At 42.4% G+C, this 23,017-nt stretch overlaps 1 protein-coding gene across 3 annotated transcripts in view; it reads left to right on the top strand.

Annotated features, from left to right (window-relative positions):
• Positions 1-23,017, top strand: part of LOC119658037 (calmodulin-A-like) — a 498,102-nt gene that overhangs the window by 157,212 nt on the left and 317,873 nt on the right. The gene's annotated exons all lie outside the window — the stretch shown is intronic.

Consider the following 23,017-nt stretch of genomic DNA (forward strand, 5'->3'; position numbering starts at 1 on the left):
CGAATAAATTAATTGGCAAAATTTACAAAACCTTGAATCTCAAACAAGTAACAGAATGCATACAGAAATCCACTTTTTCATTATTGACTTTGAAAATATTCATGGAAATTTGTGCAGTTTGTAAATTTTTCATTTCAGATGCAACGGAAGAAATCAAAAATAGCCTTTGAAAATTCTACTGCATTACCATGAAAAAAGTGTTAAATTGAATTTGTAAGCTCAATTTTTCATTTCGGAAGTTGCTGCAATTACCGCAAATTCTAGCTCTGATAGAATTCTAATTTCGGTATACAAAGTCTGAATCATCGTCGTCAAGGCTCTACAGCCTATTTCGGGTCTTTGCGTTCGAGACGTCCTTCCTCCATTCATCTCGATCCATCGATCGTGTCCTCAAATTTCGAAATCCAAGTAGTGATGCGCTGCCTTCGTCAACACAGTCTGCCCAGCTGTTTCGGGTTTTCCCTACCGATCTTCGTCCTTCTGTTCCTCCGAGTACACTTTAAGAAATCTGAGTGTTGTCCATACATTGAACGTGGCCAGCCCCTTGCAACTTACAAGTCGTCTATAACAAAACAACTCATGGTAGTATCAAATTCGTCATTAGTTGTTCTCTTATATTCAGAAGATGACTATCTATAGGATGTTTGTTCACCTAACGGTCTACCTGGCTTTATGATCAATACAACGTTTTGTAACTTTTACAATTTGCTCTCTGCCCGGAATGACCCATATTTTACGCAAACACCTGTGTCAACGTGCTTGCTACCATTCTAATTGCCAATTTTAGCTCCTTGATCGGAATTCGCTTAATATTGGGAGCTGCGGTGTCCCTGGCCTTTTTACTGCTTCCAGTATTTTGTTTGCGTTTACTGGAAGGATGTCTTCGGTACTCATTGGTATCGTTGGGAAAGTAGTTTCTGAATATTGAGCGAACAGCGTCAAAACTATTTCCCACATCAATTGTTTCCCAGCTTTTCTACTCCACTGCCCACGCTTTGAAGTCGACAGCACTAATTTTGAGGTTGTGATCTTTCGCGCCCTTCGTTCGCGTCTTTAGTATATTGCAATACTCTAGTATTGTGATAATTGGAGCGGCAATGAAGCTGTAGAGGTCATTGATATTGACTCAAGCCCAGGTAAAGCAGGAAAGGTCGAGGCAACGTACTTTGTACTATAATCAGTAAAACAAAAATTAATGCTGAGATCGGGGAAGAGATAAATAAAGTATAGTCGGAGTTATTTTACTATAGTAAATCCTACCTGATCTCTCTTGGTGACAGGTGCTGGTTAAAAGCAACATGATCGGGTCGAGTAACCAGCCTCGGAGAAGTGCTACGGCGTTCACCTCAGTCGGTGGTCCTGTCGAGAAATGGGCAATACACTACAGGATTATAGTGCCCTATAGGAGGCAATATGGTAAGCATCGCGCTCGCCCGAGATTATTACCCTGATTTCACTCAGGTACTCAATACTAGGACTCAAATCACGATACAAATCCCACGGCCGCTGGTGAAATTTGAACCGCGACCTTCCGTTCGACAGCCTTGTGCTCTAACCACTCAGCTAGCCGGACACAACTATATTTGCTCTAAACACTCAACTATCCGGACATGACTATATTTGATGAAAAAAATTTTGCATGTATGGGAAGCCCCCTTTAAAGCTCCACGTAAACTTACGGCACTTACTGTATGCGTAGGAGTTCATACTTTCCAAATGTCCACGAAATTTCATTCGGAGCGCTTAAGTCGTTTTGAAGAAAAGTGTGTGTGTCAGACAGATAGACAGTGAATCGATTGGAATAAGGTTTTGTTTTACATCAAAATACCTGCTATCTGTTGCAACTGAAGCACATCAGTACCACAGGTTTGATGTCTGATGGGTCCATAGGCAGAACATTCACATAGGAAATTTCCATGGATTCTGCTTCCTCATTGCAGGATGGATATGTATTATCCTGACATCCATTTTGGACATATACCTAGGTAGTGAATTATGATCGGTCAGAATGCCCACAATACATAGCAGGACTAACTTTGCGGTATGTTTGTTTCCCTCTCACAGCAACGGTTAGTTAAATCTCGCAGCGACTAGGTTTCTTCCACCTGTCCTTATTGGGAGCTTGTACAGGATTTTTCGCAGCAGTTTTAGCCAATGGTAATGTCATTCCAATTGCTGATTTCGGTTCCAGTATGTGGGAAATTGAACCCTCTTTTACTAAAGCATTCAAGATTTCATTTTACGCCTTTAATCGGTTTCTACATTCCTGGATGATTTTCGATGTCATCAAAGCTCTACATAATGCCGTCAGTAGAGTTTGGCTATGGGTACGCCTGCCTTTTAGCCACTCGTCAGCCACGCACGTTGTTGCCTTTAAGATCGCATAAACTTCAGCCTGAAAGGCTATTGCATATTGTTCCAAGGGAAAAACCTAATTCTCGATTATAGTCGAAGACTCCTGCTCCAGAATCAGTATTGACTTTTTAGTACCAAAGGTACTAAAGTTAGTACCTTGTGAAGCTCATCAGTATCCCAGTGCTTTTTTTCATGTTTCAGTACTTTTTATTTAAAACGGAATTTTTTTGTTTTTAAAATCATTTTTATTTTTAAGAAATAGGTAAAAATAGTATATAGATTGGAAAAATGAACAATAAAAAACAATCTTTTAAAATAACAAAAATAACTTAAATCTAATGGCCACTGTGGGCTCTCAAAGTTTTCGAATAACAATTTGCAGGCAGAAAAGAGAAACAGTGAGAAATAAAAATCAAATTTTACAATAAATTGTCGGGAAATGGTCAAAAACCCGACAGAATTCACTTGGCCTTAGTGGCAAATAAAGAAATATAAAAGTAATAATAGTAATAAATATTTTATTGCTTCAAAAGATACTTTTAACTTAAATTACTGTGCTTAGAACTATCATAATTATATATTTAATATTATATTTTTTTTTTTATTTTTTTACAATAGCAATACAATAGAAAAGGTAATAATAACAGTTGTAATATTTACAAAGAAACAAAGAATAATAACGTATGTATGTAAGAGTTATTATACAACTGGAGGCAAAATCAGCACCCGTTCAATATGTACAAATTTACAAAGCCCCACCAAGAAACAAATGGCAGAAGTGAGCACGGCCACCGCTAACCGGCATCCCGCAGCCACCAGTACCAGGATTTCTCTTTTTCATCCCGCTTAATATCAATTGCTCTCGCTCTGGAGTATCTCCAGTCGAATCCCGGAGCCCCCAGTGTCAAATTCGTGGCCCGTCTATGTATATGATACATAACCGGATCACCGGCAGAATTAAGAATTAGACCATTCCTGTCAAGATACACGAACGCTTCGGGAGGAATGAAGCCTGTCGTGAGAGTTTTTTCGAAATACCCATCATTTGGGCAGAACGGCTGCGAAACCCAAGGGTTCTCACCATGCGAAGCAGATCGCACTATATGATTCCGAATCAATCTGACGATAACTGTGTCGATTCTTGGCACAACAGCAGCAGCTGCTTACATCATTTCATTAGTTACATAGTGCTCATAGTTTGACGAAGCAGCCCTATTAAACCCCGTGCAAGCACGCAGACATTTCCTTTCAAAGATCCTTATTTTCTCCATTTGGCTAGCACTCAAATGAAATCAGATAGCACACCCGTAGGTGAGCACCGGTCTAACCAAAGTAAGATAACAAATAATCTTAACCTTCCGGCTAAGATGTGGAGCATAAAAGAGTCTTCGAAGAGACATGAATGCCTTGCGAGCGCTTTCTAGCGCGACTTTAACGTGCTCGTTAAATTGGAGACGCTCGTCAAGACGCACACCCAGGTATCTAACGCACTTCTTATGAGGAATGCGCTCAGAACTATCCTCGTTCGCGACAATGTGGAAATCTCTCTAATTCCTTTTCAAGTTCCTACTGGCATATGCCAAGGAATTTCGAAACAGAATCGTTTCACACTTTTGCGCATTGATTTTCATCCGCCAACTGTTCGTGAAGAACTTAATATCATTGAACATCTTCTGAAGTTCAACTTGCACCTCAGTTACCTTCTTGTGCGCCGTGTAGGCTATCAGATCGTCAGCAAAGGCAACCAACGACCTTTTAGGAGATTTATTAAAATCGAAAGAATTGAGCAATTCGCCGGCAAATACCGCAAAAAGTGTAGGCGCAGTCACTGTCCCTTGCTGTAATCCATTCAGAACATGAAATTCTCTGCTAGCAGTGAGATTTCCGTCCGTAATGACAAAACACTTGCCATACAGCATACTACACATCATCGCTACGAGGTGGCTGGGAAACTCATTCTTCAGGAGTCTGAAAATCAGTCCATCCAACCAGACGGTATCAAAGGCTTTCTCCATGTCTATAAGGCAAGCGCCTAGGCACTCACCATTGTTAATCCGCCAGCAAATATCAGACGTTACCTTCGTTATTGCATGTATTGTCGAATGTCCAGATCGAAATCCGAATTGCGCGTTCGGCAATAATTCCTTCCTCTTGATATGCCCGTTCAAGGCTTTCAATACCAAAACCTCAAACACCTTGCTGATGTTAGGCAGCAAACTGATTGGGCGGTAGCTTTGAGGGCTGGATGAATCCTTCCCTCTCTTTAAAATCAGGAATACTCGGGCTTTCTTCCATTGTCCTGGAAAGAAGGAATTGTTCGATAAATTATTGAACAAAATGCAATAATTACGAATCGCAATGTCTGGTAAATTTCTGAGGACCACGTTGGGGACGCCATCCATACCGGATGATTTCTTATTGTTTACCCTTAATTAATTAGCGAATGGCTAATTGACTTTTGAGGTAATTAAATCTGGAATGAGTGATCTGAATGAATTATCAACGAGTTTCAGAGCATCATCCATCACGATGTAATTGCCTTGCGCATCAGCAGTTACACTATTCGTGTCTATACCTGAGTCAATAAGGTGTTGCATCTTGCTGCCACTGAGTTTAATTCTCGGTACAGTTATTCGTGACTTCTTCTGGAATAACGTATTTATCTTAGTAAACATGGAATCTTGATCGCTTGGTGAAGTACCCTTTAACTTCTCCCGCCATTGGAAGTTCACTTCATTTACGTAATGTTGACGGATAGGATCCCGCGCGATCTTTAGAAGTGATTTGAACTCAACCAATATGGGATGATGATAGTCCCCATATCTCCGATAGATTTTGTTGACGCGAGTGAGCAGAAGGCTTCTCACTTTTTTCAACCGTTTTATGGCTGCAGTTTCATATCCTCCCATATTATTGCGAGGTTTAATCTTAGGGACGACTTGTTCAATTGTTTCCAGCGTTAAGTTCTCCAGCTTGAGAAGATACTGAAGTATTTCCTCGTTGCTCAAGTTCCTGTCACCTGGTGCAATTGTACTATCGTTTTCCCCATCAAGAGGTGGGCATTCCTCTCGATATCCCCGAATAAACCTCTCTTGGAATTTCTTCCAATTTGTTTGTTTAAAGTTCAGCCTGTGGACACCACTGTCCATCGGCAGAAGGCGAACTCTTCGTCCATCAAACAGAACTTCAATAAGAATAGCGTTATGATCGCTATCGTAAGGAAGAGTCTGTAGTTTCCGTTGAGGATTCCTAAAATTAAAGTTCAAGCGCGCTTCAGCAATGCACAAATCCAGATAGGAATTTGCCCTGGGCCAGGTTGGACTCTCTGACCCATATAATTCGCATTTATACTCTATCTGGTATTGCTCTATCCAAGATTTGAGGAATACCCCTCTGGGATTGTTTGTGGCGTTTAGCCACGAGGTATGCTTAGCATTCAAGTCGCCAGCTATAATATAGTAATTATGCAGCCTATTCAGTTCGAGTATCGTAAACAGAGAATGGAATTCCTCCCTGAACTTGGCTCGGTTGTTTCCCACTGCATAGACTGACAGAATGTATAAATTCCCTCCTCTAGGCAGTGAAAAAAGAATACATGAGACTTCGATACACTCAAAGGTTTCAAATTCAGGCCTATTAATATGCCTGAAACGATAATGGCGACCCACAAGTATTCCGGTACCACCTCCCCCATCACAATTTCGTCTATCGTTCCTCACGAATTCAAAATCCTTGAATGTTATCGAATGCCTCGGATTGAGGTGGGTTTCTGAAATCAAGACTATGTCATGCTGTTGTCTGGCAGCGAAATCAAGGAGCTCCGCTCTTCGATGGAATTCACATTAATCGCGATGATCCGGAGACCATCCAGTGGTACCGCTGTGACTGCAGACCTAGCAGCGGACATGCTGTTTGTGTAAATATTCTGTTATGCTATTTATTTTTGTATTGTGTACGTGTAGCGTATGCTGCATGTTTTCACACATGGTTAGTATTTTATTGAGGATAGTGTTCATCCCGCCACTTGCATCTTGTTGGGGCTTCTTAGCTCCCCCTTGTCGAACTACTTCTGCAAATGGGATCCCCGAGACGATTGGTGCCGAAGGGACGGTACCATCCAACGCCGCTGACACCTTCGTTTTTTGGGCCGATCTCGGTGCTTGCTGCCTTGTGACCTTAACATTGCGGTATACAGGACATCCACGGTACGAAGCCGGATGCCCTCCGCTTCCGCAGTTAACACAGAAAGTTTTTTCCTTGCCATCTGCTTCAGTCAGCGAACATTCAGCTGCGGTATGGTCTTTCCCGCACTTTACACATCGTAAGGTCATTCGACAGTTCACTGCCGAGTGACCATAGCGCTGGCATCTTCGACACTGGACTATTTCGCCCCTTAGCAGGCGCTCAAAACGAATGGCTTGGTAATTAAGCGACCTGATGCCGATCAGATCGCTTCCCCGGCTCTCCGGGCTTATCTGCACGAGGAAGTGCGGCAGGATTTGTTTTTCCAAAACGGACCTCCTTGTACTAAACCGTGACACTGAGAGGAACTTAACCTCAGTTTCCGTCTCCCGGAGCATTTTGAGCACCTCGTCGGGCTCTTCCTCCGCATCCAAGCCTTTCAGAAGGAAGGTTTGCACCTTCTCTTCCTTTGGAGTGTAGGTGAAGTGAGGAGTCTTCACTCGCTCGAGGATCTCCCGTGCTTTTTTATAATCTGCAATTTTATTGCATTTAACTTGGGCTCTCTCGGCCCCCGTCTTTTTAATAACAAAATTTGAGAGCCCCGCGCTCCTATTAAGTAGAGTGGCTAAATCTCTACCACCTAATTTATAAACATTAATGAGGGGCACCCTTTCCCCCTTTTCTTTATTTCGGGTGCTAATTGTATCCCCAGTCGCACCATTTTTTAAATTTTCACTCGTACTTGCATTATTTTTTAAATTTTCACTGGTACTTGCATTATTTTTAACATTATTTAATATTTTTTCTTGAGTTTTGTTTTTTTTCTTGAATTTTTTAGAAACATAGACCAAAAACTCACCCAATTTTCCATCTTCACTATTGCAACTTGCCTGGTTAGCATCCTCTTCTTGGACATTTCCCTCGCCACCGTTGTCGCCGACTCTCGTATCGTCTGCTTTACTGCTTTCTATGTCCTCCATACGGACAGATTCGCCGTCGAGAACTTGTTCGCCCTCAAGGCAGCCCGGTTCTTCCATGATTGCAAAAGTGGTCGAAGATAGCTTAACCTTTTTTCTGGCTACCTTTGGAGACGGCGGGCCCGCCTCCCCAGCCATTAGCTGCTCTGTAAGCTTTCCATTTTTTAATCAATATTGTCATTTGATTTTTCAAATCTTCGAGTGTCTTCGCCAGCTCGCCATTTCTTCTTTCAAGATTGGCTATCCTCACTTTGGCTATTTTCAAGTCTGGATCCTCCTCGTTGCGGACTCCACGACCGATCCGAGTGCCCCTAGACCTTATGGTGGGGGGCCGGTCTGGTCCGCCACCCGCCGGCGGCTCACCGCTCATTCCCGCCAAGCCAAAAAAAACGAATGTTTTCTCAAAACTTTTTAAGGAAAAGTAACTTAGATAATAACTCAAAAGTAAATTAGTTTCGATTAAGCTTTAAATTATGTATTATTAATTAAGTAATATAAATATCTTTTTATATTCTTGATAAAAGTTAATTTAATTTCAATTTTAAATTATTTTTATTAATAATATCAATTTGTAGACACGTCCGTTCTCCTCAAGTTCCTGTCACCTGGTGCAATTGTACTATCGTCTTCCCCATCAAGAGGTGGGCATTCCTCTCGATATCCCCGAACAAACCTCTCTTGGAATTTCTTCCAATTTGTTTGTTTAAAGTTCAGCCTGTGCACGCCACTGTCCATCGGCAGAAGGCGAACTCTTCGTCCATCAAACAGAACTTCAATAAGAATAGCGTTATGGTCGCTATCGTAAGGAAGAGTCTGTAGTTTCCGTTGAGGATTCCCAAAATTAAAGTTCAAGTGCGCGTCAGCAATGCACAAATCCAGATAGGAATTTGCCCTGCGCCAGGTTGGACTCTCTGACCCATATAATTCGCATTTATACTCTATCTGGTATTGCTCTATCCAAGATTTGAGGAATACCCCTCAGGTATTGTTTGTGGCGTTTAGCCACGAGGTATGCTTAGCATCCAAGTCGCGAGCTATAATATAGTAATTATGCAGCCTATTCAGTTCGAGTATCGTAAACAGAGAATGGAATTCCTCCTTGAACTTGGCTCGGTTGTTTCCCACTGCATAGACTGACAGAATGTATAAATTCCCTCCTCTAGGCAGTGAAAACAGAATACAAGAGACTTCGATACATTCAAAGGTTTCAAATTCAGGCCTAGTAATATGCCTGAAACGATAATGGCGACCCACAAGTATTCCGGTATCACCTCCCCCATCACAATTTCGTCCATCGTTCGTCACGAATTCAAAATCCTTGAATGTTATCGAATGCCTCGGATTGAGGTGGGTTTCTGAAATCAAGACTATGTCAGGCTGTTGTCTGGCAGCCAAATCAAGGAGCTCCGCTCTTCGATGGATTCCTACGATGGAATTCACATTAATCGCGATGATCCGGAGACCATCCAGTGGTACCGCTGTGACTGCAGATCTAGCAGCGGGCATGCTGTTTGTGTAAATATTCTGTTATGCTGTTTATTTTTGTGTTGTGTACGTATAGCGTATGCTGCATGTTTTCACACATGGTTAGTATTTTATTGAGGATAGTGTTCATCCCGCCACTTGCATCTTGTTAGGGCTTCTTAGCTCCCCCTTGTCGAACTACTTCTGCAAATGAGATCCCCGAGACGATTGGTGCCGAAGGGACGGTACCGTCCAACGCCGCTGACACCTTCGTTCTTTGGGTCGATCTCGGTGCCTGCTACCTTGTGACCTTAACATTGCGGTATGCAGGACATCCACGGTACGAAGCCGGATGTCCTTCGCTTCCGCAGTTGACATAGAAAGTTTTTTCCTTGCCATCTGCTTCAGTCAGCGAACATTCGGCTGCGGTATGATCTTTCCCGCAATTTACACATCGTAAGGTCATTTGGCAGTTCACTGCCAAGTGACCATAGCGCTGGCATCTTCGACACTGGACTATTTCGCCCCTTAGCAGGCGCTCAAAACGAATGGCCTGGTAATTAAGCGACCTGATGCCGATCAGATCGCTTCCCGGCTCTCCGGGCTTATCTGCACGAGGAAGTGCAGCAGGATTCGTTTTTCCAAAACGGATCTCCTCGTACTAAACCGTGACACTGAGAGGAACTTGACCTCAGTTTCCGTCTCCCGGAGCATTTTGAGCACCTCATCCCGCTCTTCCTCCGCATCCAAGCCTTCCAGAAGGAAGGTTTGCACCTTCTCTTCCTTTGGAGTGTAGGTGAAGTGAGGAGCCTTCACTCGCTCGAGGACCTCCCGTGCTTTTTTGTAATCTGCAATTTTATTACATTTGACTTGGGCTCTCTCGGCCCCCGTCTTTTTAATAATAAAATTTGAGAGCCCCGCGCTCCTATTAAGTAGAGTGGCTAAATCTCTACCACCTAATTTATAAACATTAATGAGGGGCACCCTTCCCCCTTTTCTTTATTTCGGGTGCTAATTGTATCCCCAGTCGCACCATTTTTTAAATTTTCACTCGTACTTGCATTATTTTTTAAATTTTCACTCGTACTTATTATTTTTTACATTATTTAACATTTTTTCTTGAGTTTCGTTTTTTTTCTTGAATTTTTTGGAAACATAGACCAAAAACTCACCCAATTTTCCATCTTCACTACTGCAACTTGCCTGGTTAGCATCCTCTTCTTGGACATTTCCATCGCCACCGTTGTCGCTGACTCTCGTATCGTCTGCTTTACTGCTCTCTATGTCCTCCATACGGATAGATTCGCTGTCGAAAACTTGTTCGACCTCAAGGCAGCCCGGTTCCTCCATGACTGCAAAAGTAGTCGAAGAAAGCTTAACCTTTTTTCTGGCTACCTTTGGAGACGGCGGGCCCGCCTCCCCAGCCATTAGCTGCTCTGTAAGCTTTCCATTTTTTAATCAATATTGTCATTTGATTTTTCAAATCTTCGAGTGTCTTCGCCAGCTCGCCATTTCTTCTTTCAAGATTGGCTATCCTCACTTTGGCTATTTTCAAGTCTGGATCCTCCTCGTTGCAGACTCCACGACCGATCCGAGTGCCCCTAGGCCTTATGGTGGGGGGCCGGTCTGGTCCGTCACCCGCCGGCGGCTCGCCGCTCATTCCCGCCAAGTCAAAAAAACGAATTTTTTCTCAAAACTTTTTAAGGAAAAGTAACTTAGATAACAAATCTAAAGTAAATTAGTTTCAATTAAGCCACCATAGCCCAAAATCAGAACTTATTTCTACGGTCCGCAAACTAGGATAATTGCGAGTCATTTAGTAGTTTTTTTATTCATTGAGGAAGCCGTAAAAAAAAACACCAAAATTAAAAAAAAAGTGTAACAAGGCACAAAATTTTTACATAATGATCATAAACAAAGGGCATTAACGGTCGACTCCTGGAATACTCCAACACTTTACCAACCCTCTACTCCCCACCAGATTCTTCGTGGCGCCGACTCTGTTTCAGTTTAGACTGCCTCATGGAGTATCTTGCTCAGAAAAAATTGTCCGCTTCTATTGTATGATAATTTAAATTAACAGAATATTCATTTCCATGATGTTAATGCGAAATTATATTAATTTTGTCCATTATAAGGGTTTCTGGTTTACATAACATACCAAAATCTATATATTAACCTAATTGAAATAAGATTGATGTCACTAGTTTCGTCATTTTCTGAATCACTATCTCTTAGTGGCAATACAGAAGCTGGGTCCTGAATTATCTTATCGCTGCCATCAAATTCTGAATAATTGTCAGGAAAATCTGAAAAATGGTTTAAATAAAACCCTCTAAACTTATTTTTTTATTCATCGCGAAGGGTAAATTTTTGAAATGGTATGAAAATGCGTGAGCCTCCTGTGGAGGAAATTGCTAGTTACCGTAGCATGCGGATACGCACTTTTTCTACAAATAAAAGCGAAATCATCTCAAGCCAAGAAGCCAAGAAGCAAGAATCCCAACTCTTTTGCTTTTTTCGGTGTAAGGACCTCACAAGAATATGTCTACTCCAACACGATTGCCTACTAATTATTAACTAACAGAAACTGGGCTTGCACTGAACTTTTATTTCATGGGACATTTACCTCTAATTCCTTGATTTCCAATATTTGGACTTATGTTGTAAAATTCGCGATAGATTATTTTGTTATTTCCTTCCCGAAATTTGCTTGCTATCAAAAATCTACATCGGAATAAACTACGACTTACATATCAAGATTCCTCTCTCGGGGAATCATTTAAGCTAAAACCATTCCTTAATTTTAAAAATACTTTCTCTCCTCGAAAACTTCTATCCTTCTTTCCTTTTTCCTTCCGAGAACATTTGTGAACTCCTCACTAATCACGTCTTCAAGTCAACTCTTCTAATCTCATAAAAACTGCAAATGAAAGTAACGATTTTCTCTATGACACCCAAATAGTTCACTGGGGCCATATCATTAAAATTAGTTTGCCATGTCAAGTTTGCAAGCACTTAAGATAAAAAACCAATAAAATGCGTAATCGTACAACTGTTTTGAATAGATGTTGGCATGAAGTACGCACTTTGGGAGCATTCAAGCCACTTAATTAAACATATTATAGTCTATTCGTCTTTATAGCATTTTTGGGAATTCATAGGCTAATTACTCATGGCTCTGGTTAGAACCTTTGTGCCAATTACCTACAAATCGACAGTCAAGGCTTCGCAAATACAAGGTGATTGTGTCAAATTGATGGCATGCTTCAGCTATAGTGTTTTATGGAAAATTTTTAGGTATATAATTTGTATATGATTGTTAGTTCAACATCTGATCTGATTATTCATTTATCTCTCAATCCTGATCCCTCCCCCTCCCAAACGTTAAATATTGTTTAAAAGATCCCAAATTATCTCTTTTCTATTTTTCTACTAGCAAGTTCTGTCTAATCTAATTGATCCAATTTTTTGCCATTCTATAGGGTTAGCTCCCTATATACTTATTCGTTGACTCCCAGACCTTAGGAAGTTAGTGACCATTTGGTCTGTTTCCGCAACCGGGTAAAAATATTATCTGCGGTTATTCTATGAACTTAATAAATCCACTTAAACGTTGAATCGAATTATCACTTGTAATACCATATGCTGTCTGACAGAAGCTTGCAATGGGCTTAGCCAACTCTAGTGTACGATATGCAGTATTGTGATATGCAGAAGACGTGCAATTTGCTATCATGACAAATCTTATTACTTATATAGGGATGGTGAACAGCTAATTTCACAATGAAGGACTTTAACTCACTACAGCAATCATCCCACGCGATATCAGCGATTCATCCGTCAACCTGATCGATATCTTACATGCCGAAGCAAAATCCGCGCTACCTTGTTGGCACACTCAGTGAGTGTAGCTTGTTGGATACACATTATATACCACAGACCAGCCAATACTGGTTCTTAAGGTATTCCACAGAGGAGCTTCCTAGTCCTGATGATTTGCTTAATATACTTGTCTATTGTTGTCATTCACCTCTTAGAGATATAGAGCCATCGTAGACTGTACGCGGATAATTCCTTCCGGGACTTCCCGCGAATCGTACATGCCTTAACCAGCAGTGGGATCTTCCCCCTCTTTAATGTGTGTGCCAACCCATCCCCAATTCCGCCTTCTGATTAACTTGTCCATAGATAACTAACTGACCTGTGCACCGACCAAGTTCTTTGTTCGAAACTGTATCAGGCTTGTGTTCTCCGATGACACGTCCAAGAACAGCCTCAACTTAATTTTTGCGTTAGAGTGTTGAGTGGTACGATGTCGGTCCATTGAAGCTCAACTGCCTTTATGGCAAGCTCTATGAGTGCTACCAATGCTGCAGAAATGCATAAACCTCCCACCATCATTGCTGTCACCCAGATCGTGTTTGCTCATTACCGAGCAACGTGTTGTCAAAACCCACTTTGGCATTCGAAATACCTATCACAACTCCAATGTTACATTTAGGAGGCCCATTCTAAACTCGTGCAGGTGCTCATAGAAAGCATCCTTCTCCACTACACCGAAAATCTCCGTTGGTACATAACACTGGGTATAGTGTTATGTGAAGCTCCTAAACCTGGACCGGCATTTTTTAGTCAAAATCCTGTCGGATTCGCACCAGCTATCACTTTACTGAGGCCCAGAATGTCCGGTTGATATCAACAGCATTTTACTCTAAAATTGGCCTCGCCTGAAAAAGATGGTGTCCTTCAACAGTTTCCCTCTACTGCTCAATGAATTAATGAGATATTGAAAGAACGGTTCACTAGGCGGTTTAGCATTCTTTCACAAGAGCAACAGTTGGTTTTCCACTTTTATTGATTTTTTATGTAAGAATATTTGGGTACACTATTGTTTCATTAAATATAGCTCTTAGTGTATATACATTGAATATTCAATTCGACGTAGTATTGACATTTTATCTCCCAAGAAGTAGTAATTTGATGTAAAAGAGGCAACCATTACAACCACCACTACAACTTTGTTAATTATGGAGCGATTTCCATCAAATTTTCCAGTACGCTGCTTCAAATTTAAACCTATATCTATTAATGTAAAATTTTTTGGACCTAGAATGAACTTAAGGAAGATACGAAAAATATACTACTCTACTATTGTTTTCTTTATTTGAGCAGATGTAATGCAAAGTATTTTAGGTCCTAGAATGCATGCACGGGGCAGAACATTCCTCCCATTTGCAATGAGTGTCGAAACTAACACGTGCTTCGGAAAGTACTAATCGTGACCTTTCATTTGATATCCCACATAGCTATGTTCAGTAAAAAATATTGCACCCCTCTTTTAGGTATACGGGCACCCCCCTTAAGTTCAACGTGTGGCATTATAATTCACCGTATGTGGTTCACAGTTCTCAACTTGTTTCATGTGACTTCATGTGATTTCATGTGACAGACACACAGTTAAACGATTTTAATAATGACTTTGTTTTCAGTAATACCTTGAGCAAATCGAAAACCGGAAGCTTGACGCTTCAGGTAGAAAATTTGTTTTTGTTGATTTTTGATGTAAGAATATTAGGCTTCACAATGGTTCTCCTTACATATATAGCTTATAGTATACACCTTAGATATACCCGATAGTCAATTCGATGTGCTACTGTCATTTTCTCTCTTAGGGAGCAGTAATTTGACGCAGAAGAGGCAATTTCAACCGACAATGACTTTGTTAATAATTGTAGAATTTTCACAAGACTCTTCAGTATGCTGCTTTGTATTGAAGTCTATCATTATCGACCGGATTCAGGGTCCACTTCAGGGCATTTGCAATGAATTTCCTAAATATAATAATATATTTAAGCAGGTGTCATAACAGGAAGTAATTTGAAGGATGCATGGTAGCTGCGCACGGACCAACCTGATTCGGTGGGGTAGTTCCTGAGAACGGCATCTAATTAGCCCCGTTTGCACCCCCGCACTTCTACTCTTTTCAATTAATGTTAACACTAATATGTGATAAAGTACTTATCGAGACCTTTCATTTGATACCCTACATGACTATATTCTATGGACAAAAATGGACACCCCCTGTTGCATGTATGGGGACCCCATCCTCCCTTTCCTTAAATTCAACGTAGAATGATCTTACTCACTACATGCAAGAGGATTCAGAGTTCCCACCTTCCTACCAAACTTCTTATCTCCTTCTTCTTTTTCTTCAGCCTTTGTCCCGTTCGCCTCGTCATGATCGGTTTCGCCATTTGGCTCCATCCAATGCCTGATCTGGGTGCAATCTCGAGGCAAACTTCTTATAAATAGGAATAATCTTGTCTGAGAAAATGGGAGGCAGGTCGACAAACAGACTGACAGACAGCCGGTCGGACAGACAGTCATTCATACCAAACGACATGCGGAGTTCCACAAGGGTCTGTACTAACCCTAGATCTTCCTATTGGTGTGGCTTGCATTGGTTTCGCGGACGATATTGGTGTGACGTTTGTTGCACGCCTCTCGAAGAGGTCGAGCTCGCAGAGCATAAGACGAAAGTGGTACTTTTTACCATGTGGAGAAAGTGCACTTCCATGAAGATCAAAGCTGGAACGCAAACAATTCATTCCAAGCCTGCACTTAAGTGCTTAGGTGTAATGATTGACCGGAGGTTAAACTTCAGATTGCATGTGGAAGGCCGAGTAACCAAGGTATAGAACATCGGAGCGAGAATGCTACCAAATATAGGTGGCCCAAGGCCGAGCCGTCGACTCCTTATTTCGAAGGTGGTCAATTCAATCCTACTCTATACAGCTCCAGTATGGGCGGATGTACTGAAAAATATAGCAAATAAGAAAAAGATTGGGGCTACGTATCACATAAGTGTACTCCGAACATGTTGCGCTTACAGAACAATATCCAATAAAGCAACTTGCGTGTTAGCAGGAATGATCCCGATTGAGATTCTGGCGAAAGAAATACAACGACTCTCAACGTATCTCACCGGAGAATCTCCTGGCCTTCGGCAACAGTTCGTATGAACTGAAACTGTCGCGGAATGGCAAGAAAAGTGGGACCAGTCAGAAAAAGGCCGATGGACTCACAACATCATATGGGATATCCGGAAATGGATCGAACGACCCCATCTTGTATCAGCAAAAAAAAGACAGACAGTCATTCGACTAGATAGACAGCAAACCAATTTTAATAAGATATCGTTTTCGACAAAACCTTGAAAGAAGACTCTTAACTTTTAAGATCGTAATAATACACCTGCCTTGCTGCGGAACCATTATTATTTTTATCTTCATCATCATCAACGTTGCAGCATACGAAGTCTGGTCTACGTCTGATTAGTAAAAAACTCCAGATATTCCGTTTTTACGCAGAGGTCCGCCAAATGTATATTCCCGACAGCTATCTGAAATCATGGCCTACACTATCGCTTCATCTAAGGCAGGATTTTTCCAATTGTTACCTCTAACGTGACTCAGAGCTCTCAGAAATATATGACGTCAGTAAGATCATTGTCTTGTATAGCAATAGATTTGACCCCATAGTGAGACTATTCGGACGTTTTTAAGGTTTTGAGTAAAACAAAACCTCACTTAAATCGGTTTTATGTCTGTTTGTCTGTCACACCTTATATCTCAGAAACAGTTACTCCTATTGATATGAAATTTGGTAGAAAAATAGGACCTGTGAATCTCATCGCAGGGTATCAAAATACTCTCCATACCGGTACCTACTCAAATAAAGTTAATAATAGTATATTACCATATTCTTTATAAGTATATTTTTTTAGAAATTGCTTAGGAAATCCCTTAAGGTTATCCTAGTTTCATCAAGTTGTAGCAATAAAGGTTATGCTATAAAGCGTGACACTACCAAGTTTAGTGGCAATCGCACTATTGCTAACAAAGTTATAATAGGTCGAAGTTATCACTTTTGTGCAAATTTATTGCTTTCTAAGACTTTGAATATCAGTGTCATACTAAAGTGAAAGGTCTGACAAACTAAAAGTATAAACATTAGGAACTAAGTACCAGTGGGGCAAATGACCGTTTAAAAATGCTTATATAAGCAATACACCGGTTTTCCGACTTGTCATAAACTGAAATTGGCTCTGCTGGCTGCCAACAACCCTGCGCAGATTTTGTCGTCACAGCTGTTATTGGTTGTGACTTTCGGTCCTAGGTAGGAGAATTATCAAGTTTCAAAGTTATAGTATCTTTTTCAATTGATTAGTGCTATTCGATGATGTTGTTCGTTTTCGGTACTGACGTTGCCACCATGTATATCGCCAGTCACTAATCACCACCTGCTCATTCTGGATGAATGGAGTTTTTACATTTCCGATTTTTTCCATCATGTCACTATCGTCAGTGTAGCCCAGTAGTTGGGTGGGCTTGTTGAGAATAGTACCTCCCGCATTTACGTCAACTGTTTTAGTGAGTTTTAGTGATTATCCAAAAATAGTAATACTAGAGGCATGTGAGGAGACGGTCGTAGAACCACTGAAGGAGGTGCTGTTAGGTCAGAGTGTGGCCCAGAATCTAGTTGTACGGATATATTGCGCTGGTTTCCACAGTACGCCCTACCCGTGATGGAATCACGAACACAATGTAAGAATAATTCAATTGTAAGTTGAATGTGTCTGATAGCGGTCCGCCCATCACACCAACCGTCCGGATATGCGTAGCTGCTGTTGCTCATGTTGCAGATGTTGTGTGCCACCGGTGAAGATGGTCCGTTGCTCACCGTTTGGTTTTTCTTCTCTTCTCTGATGATGATCGAAAATGAAGCATTGTATGGCATACACTTGACCGCGGTTTGTATTAGAAAGACATGTTTTGCAAAGGACCTTGAAGATTGATATAAACGCCCGTTGTCCTGAACGTGGTATCGTACTTGTCAATTGAACAGCTGGAATTTGAACTGTCTTCCAAGATCAGATATAATTCGGAGAGGCGTGCCGAAATGATATATTCAACCACCAAAATAGAATGTTCACGGACCGAGGTAGAGCTCTCAGTAACATCAATGGCTACAATTAAACGCCTCTCAGTAAATTAAATTGCTAAGCTAAAGCACTTACTGTCAGAGGTAACGCCTCGTGACCGCACGGGAAGTCAACTACTACCCGATATGAAGTAATTACAAGCAACCGTTCTTGTATTCCTTCAGCAAGACGCACATCTTACCCAATTCACCGCTGCCTAAGACATTGCTGCTGCCCTTCACTAAGAGGCGAAACGAATCCAGCAACCGTTAAGCTTTTTGTCCACGCAGCTGAACCCCGCTCAACAGCATCTATGATCGAAAGTTATTAGCCTCGCATCTTCCCATAAAATTCTTCCAGTATTCCCTGGAAGGCAGGCCGTTCACAGGGTTTGCGGGCCATGATCCACTTATTTTTGCTTTGAAACAGAAGTCTCTCATCTTCAAATTTGGCACCTAAACTTTATTAGCCAATTTACTACCGACATACAACGCGTGTCTCGAAAGGATAACGTAGTTCCTGGTGGTTTGCCACGTATTGCGGAGATCAACATCTCCGCCACCGTTGATTTTTCGGCCATCCCAGAGGTGCAGAGGCCCAGGAATAGCTCCAAATACTTATTTAGGGAATCTCCTGCTTCGGCTTAACATATAGTGTATACTACGAGACCTCAGACAGGAGACCAAGCTCATATATTCCGGACGATTTCCGTAAGAATGTATTCCACGCTGCTGACTATTTGGCGCCCCCAGGCATCCAGGCAACGAGTGAGTTACTTACTGGAAAATATTCCATTCATCCATGAACAAGGATATTAATTTTTAGACCAGACAGTTTATCGCATGTTGAAACATATGAGGAAAGGGGTACGCGTGTTCAATCGGTCTACCAAGCGTTTCCACACAACCCAACTCGAAATAATCAGCTCTTTCTGAGATTCAAACGGCTTCAGATTTCATAGGTTCACACGGTGGCCTAATACGATGCCTCTGATAGACATTTTTGCACCACTTGCAACGGGAAGCCGTCAAATTACACACTAAACACTTCCCCGTCATCCGAAAACTAACCTTGACCTGTTTCCCCCGTCTAGGGGGAAGAAGAGGAAGTTGAAAAAACCCTTTACCTTGCGTTCCTCCCGCCGATCAAGGTCAATCTTCTTCGCAACAAGGAGAATCCGAACATAATGCTCAACTTGATTTCACTTGTGAGACGCCACTCGGAAAGCTAAGAAGAAGTCTCCTGGCATATATATGGCCCGTAACGTACGCCATTAGCCGACTCAACACCGACACTCCGGCTGCAGCCTTGTCCGTTTCTGCTTTAATTTGCTCAAAGGACCTCATCTACGAATCGAGCATTACGCTAAGGTATTTAATCGCTAGTTTTGACTCTATAGTTAACTTGCCGATCGATATGGAAAGTAATGTCGGGATTCACTTTTCGCTCTTGCGGTACAAGTCTGAAATCATAAGCCTTCATTCATCCGCTTGCCCATCGTTTCAATATGCCAAACTTGCTTTGCTCCTATTCAACAGTGCGTCCGGCAACAGATACCGGAACGCCTTCTGCATAACCGATCAGGCGCGACTAACATGTCCAGTCTTAGCAGACTATCGTGCAAAGTTTTCCAGAGTTCCGGCCCTGGGATGGATCCTTGTGCTACTCGCGACGTAATCTCCACTATCCTCTGGCCCTTTATCGTCCCATAGACCAGGGCAGTCTCTCAGATAATCCCTCAGTATACGCAAGAGATAGCTCGTAGAACGTGAAATAAATTCTCCAATATGGCTAGCATGTTTAACCATCTTACGGAATTGAAGGCGTTTCTGACATCAAGCGTTATGAGGAGTACTATCCGCCGAGATCGGCGCCTATAAGCCTCGACTCGATGAATCGCATCCACGGTCTCCATAACAGTATCCATCGTCAATATCCCTGCTTTGAACCCGAACTGCTCTGGTGATAAGTCTCCAACAGCGCGGATCACTTCAGCGAATCGACTCCTGATGACATTTTGGAACACCTTCCCGGGCTTATCAAATATACACAGCGGTCGGTATGTAGACAGAAGCTAGGAGTCTCCTTTTCCTTTGCTAATAAGCGTGATCATCACCACTTTCCAGCGACAATTAAAGATACTCTTCTTGAGGCCGTTTGCAGAACGCCAGTTTATAAACTTCCGCGGGGATGCCATCAGGACCTGGCGCCTTTCTATTTTTCATGGTGAGAACTGCTTCTTGGAGCTCTTTCATGGCGAAAAGAGAACAGTCTTCGACACTGTCAACACCAACCTCTTCGAGATGTATGCAATAATGGCCATACAATGCGGTATATCTGGTCAGTACTATGCTGAGTTTCCGCAGAGCCAGATTTTCCGGGTGGTGAGTGTATAACCAAGTCCACACGGATCCCTATTTATCGCGTTGATTGGGTTCTGGCAGCGAGTCTCCTTTTTTCCTGATTTCTTCCATTGTCGTGCATGCCTCGTGGATGTGTAAACGTTGGGCCAGTCGCGGAGCGTTTTATACTCCTTCCGTCCGCAATTCTTGCCGACCACAGTTCGTCATTGAATTTACAGCGTCAGCTGTAACTCTACTACCCCCTAAATGCAGGCGGTGCGCCCGGGTAATGGTGATCATTTGCTATCCACCGATGGTATCACAGATTCCGATGTAAATGTTACCTTAGGAATGCTTCATTCACATCCTGAGCGTCGGATTGTTGGCTTGGATACGGTGTTTGATGCTGCGAGACCAGTTTTCGCTGCCATTTCCAGAATCGTTTCCCTTTGTGGTGCTATAATTTAGTCCTCCTTGAATATGAAGCGATTTATTGCAAGTAGTTTCGACCGCATCTTAGATAATTTTTACCCCTATACTTTAAATGAAGCCAATATAAAGGCTTATCATTGATATCGTTGAAACTAATAGTTTCCAATGGTGGGAAATGCCGGAATTAAATGCCCTCGAACGTCCAGAATTCCTCCTCCGTGTCCAGAAGTCTTCCAAAGCATGGAGCCTGCGTTCAAAGTCGTTTCATTCGACGCTTACGTTAATGCTCCCTGAACACCGAATCGTGATTCCCTCGGCCTTGTATATGGACCCAAAGTCGAATGCCGCCTCGAACCCAGATGGCAATGTTGCTCGATAAGTCGAGATGCCATAAAGGCGGTTCCTTGCTCCGGTATTGCTCGCTGATTAGCACTAGATGAACTTTCACCTGCTCAGCGGAATACACTAACAGCTCGTGAGCGGTTGCACTCTGCTGGATATAAATTTTTAGGATGCTAGCCACATTCTAACCCTTTGCAATTTCGTCTTGAAGGCTGGACACTACGCCGAACCCGCAAAGTGTGCAACGCTTTCACCAGACGCGCACGATTTTTGCTGAAAACCCAATGTTCGCTTTCATTAAAGGCCTTCGCCACCTACCTGACCCCATCTGCGGCATGGTGTGCTGGAAAGTTACAGACGTCTCCCTGGAACACTTGGCGGGGTTATCTGCATTCGTAGCCTGCATACTAATTTTGACTTCCTTGCTTTTGAAGAGTTACCTCTCGTGCAAGTTTTTAGTCTCCTTTATCTAATTCGGAGAACACGACCCCGAATTATATTGAGCTTAAATCCTCCTATACTGGGCCAAAGCTTGGTCAGAGCTGAACTTTTTTTTAAGGATTGCGAGGTCCTAAGTCTTAACCCACTTGATGTCAGACCGGACCAAATGGAGAGCAACTTGTTCCCCTTTTTTTGGTCCACAGACCCCTCGCTTAGGACTTTCCACCCAAACTTCAAAAATGTTAGGCGAAGATGGTTTTACGGTTTCTTTCCAAGGCAATCCTTAAAAAAATGTATTCAGTCACGCTGCTCCCAGGGCAAAGGTGAGGCAGTGTTTGACGATTTGCCTCTGCCCTGGTAAGAAACTGTAGAGCCGTCTTCGCCTAACACGTTGTTGTTAGTTGTCTTCGGGTCTAACTCAAGGAGGACTCCGTTACCTTTCGTTTTCTCTATGAAACACACCTTAGTCCACGGTCTTCAAGCTTCGCCTTGTAGTGAATTTCACTAAGAACTTCCGCAAATGCGTTCTCTCCCGGTCCAGTCCCTTTTCGTTTCCACGTCTTTTGTGTGACCAACTTTCTGTATGTAGCCTCCTTCTCTTGAGATAAATGAATTTGTGACGGCATATTGTGTTGTTTTATTTTGTCCTTCTTTGCTTCCTTTTTAGGTCCCTGGAGACTACTTCGATAAAGTTTTCGACAGTATGCTTTGCAATGAGCTATCTTTAATCCATTGGGCATTTACAGTGGGAAGTCCGGCTATTTGTGTTTTCCGCGCGTCTTCTGCTTCTGTCCATGTTCGTCTGTAGAAGGAAAGCCAGTCCAGTAGGTCTACCAGCTCCATCAGTCTTTTTTTTCACGCCTTTACTGACAGTCTTCTGGAAGAACGTTACCGACCCCCTCAGTTTTAGCTAGGAGAGTCGACTGTGCTTCCACCCAGTTCGTGCTCGAAACCACCTGCTCAAGTGTAGCGATTTTGTTTGAGCTTTTTCCGGAACAGGATCATTGCATTGAGCGACGCATTTCTGTGCCGCGTTCAAATGTAGTCAACTCGTCCTCCTTCCCCTTCTATGGAAATTTCACCAGTGCATCGTGTGCAAGGAAGCTGGCTGCAATAGTCAGGAACGGATGTAAACCCTACCCAAGTTGCCTGGGGCCTTGCCTTTACTTAGTTGAAACTTCCTGACGGATCATCGCTCGCTCGGGGTAACGCGGTCTACTGATACTGGTTCAATGATCACTACCCGAATAGGGTCCAGAAGGGGCGGGCTCCTGATATACGTCACAACTATCATCTCACATCACCCCATCGACGCCGGCTCTGGGGACTCGCAGCATGTCCCCACGTGTACCGGTCATTCGAAGTTCGCTCTTCACCGAGAGACTTATCAAGGTTTCTACCTAGGACGCAGGTTTTGGTCTTGAATATATTTCATACCCATGTCGTGTAATGAATTTTATAGAAGGGGACAAGCAGCACGTAGTAACCACTTCGGT

Source organism: Hermetia illucens, chromosome 5 (assembly GCF_905115235.1).
Source record: "Hermetia illucens chromosome 5, iHerIll2.2.curated.20191125, whole genome shotgun sequence".
In the NCBI taxonomy this organism is placed as follows: domain Eukaryota; kingdom Metazoa; phylum Arthropoda; class Insecta; order Diptera; family Stratiomyidae; genus Hermetia; species Hermetia illucens.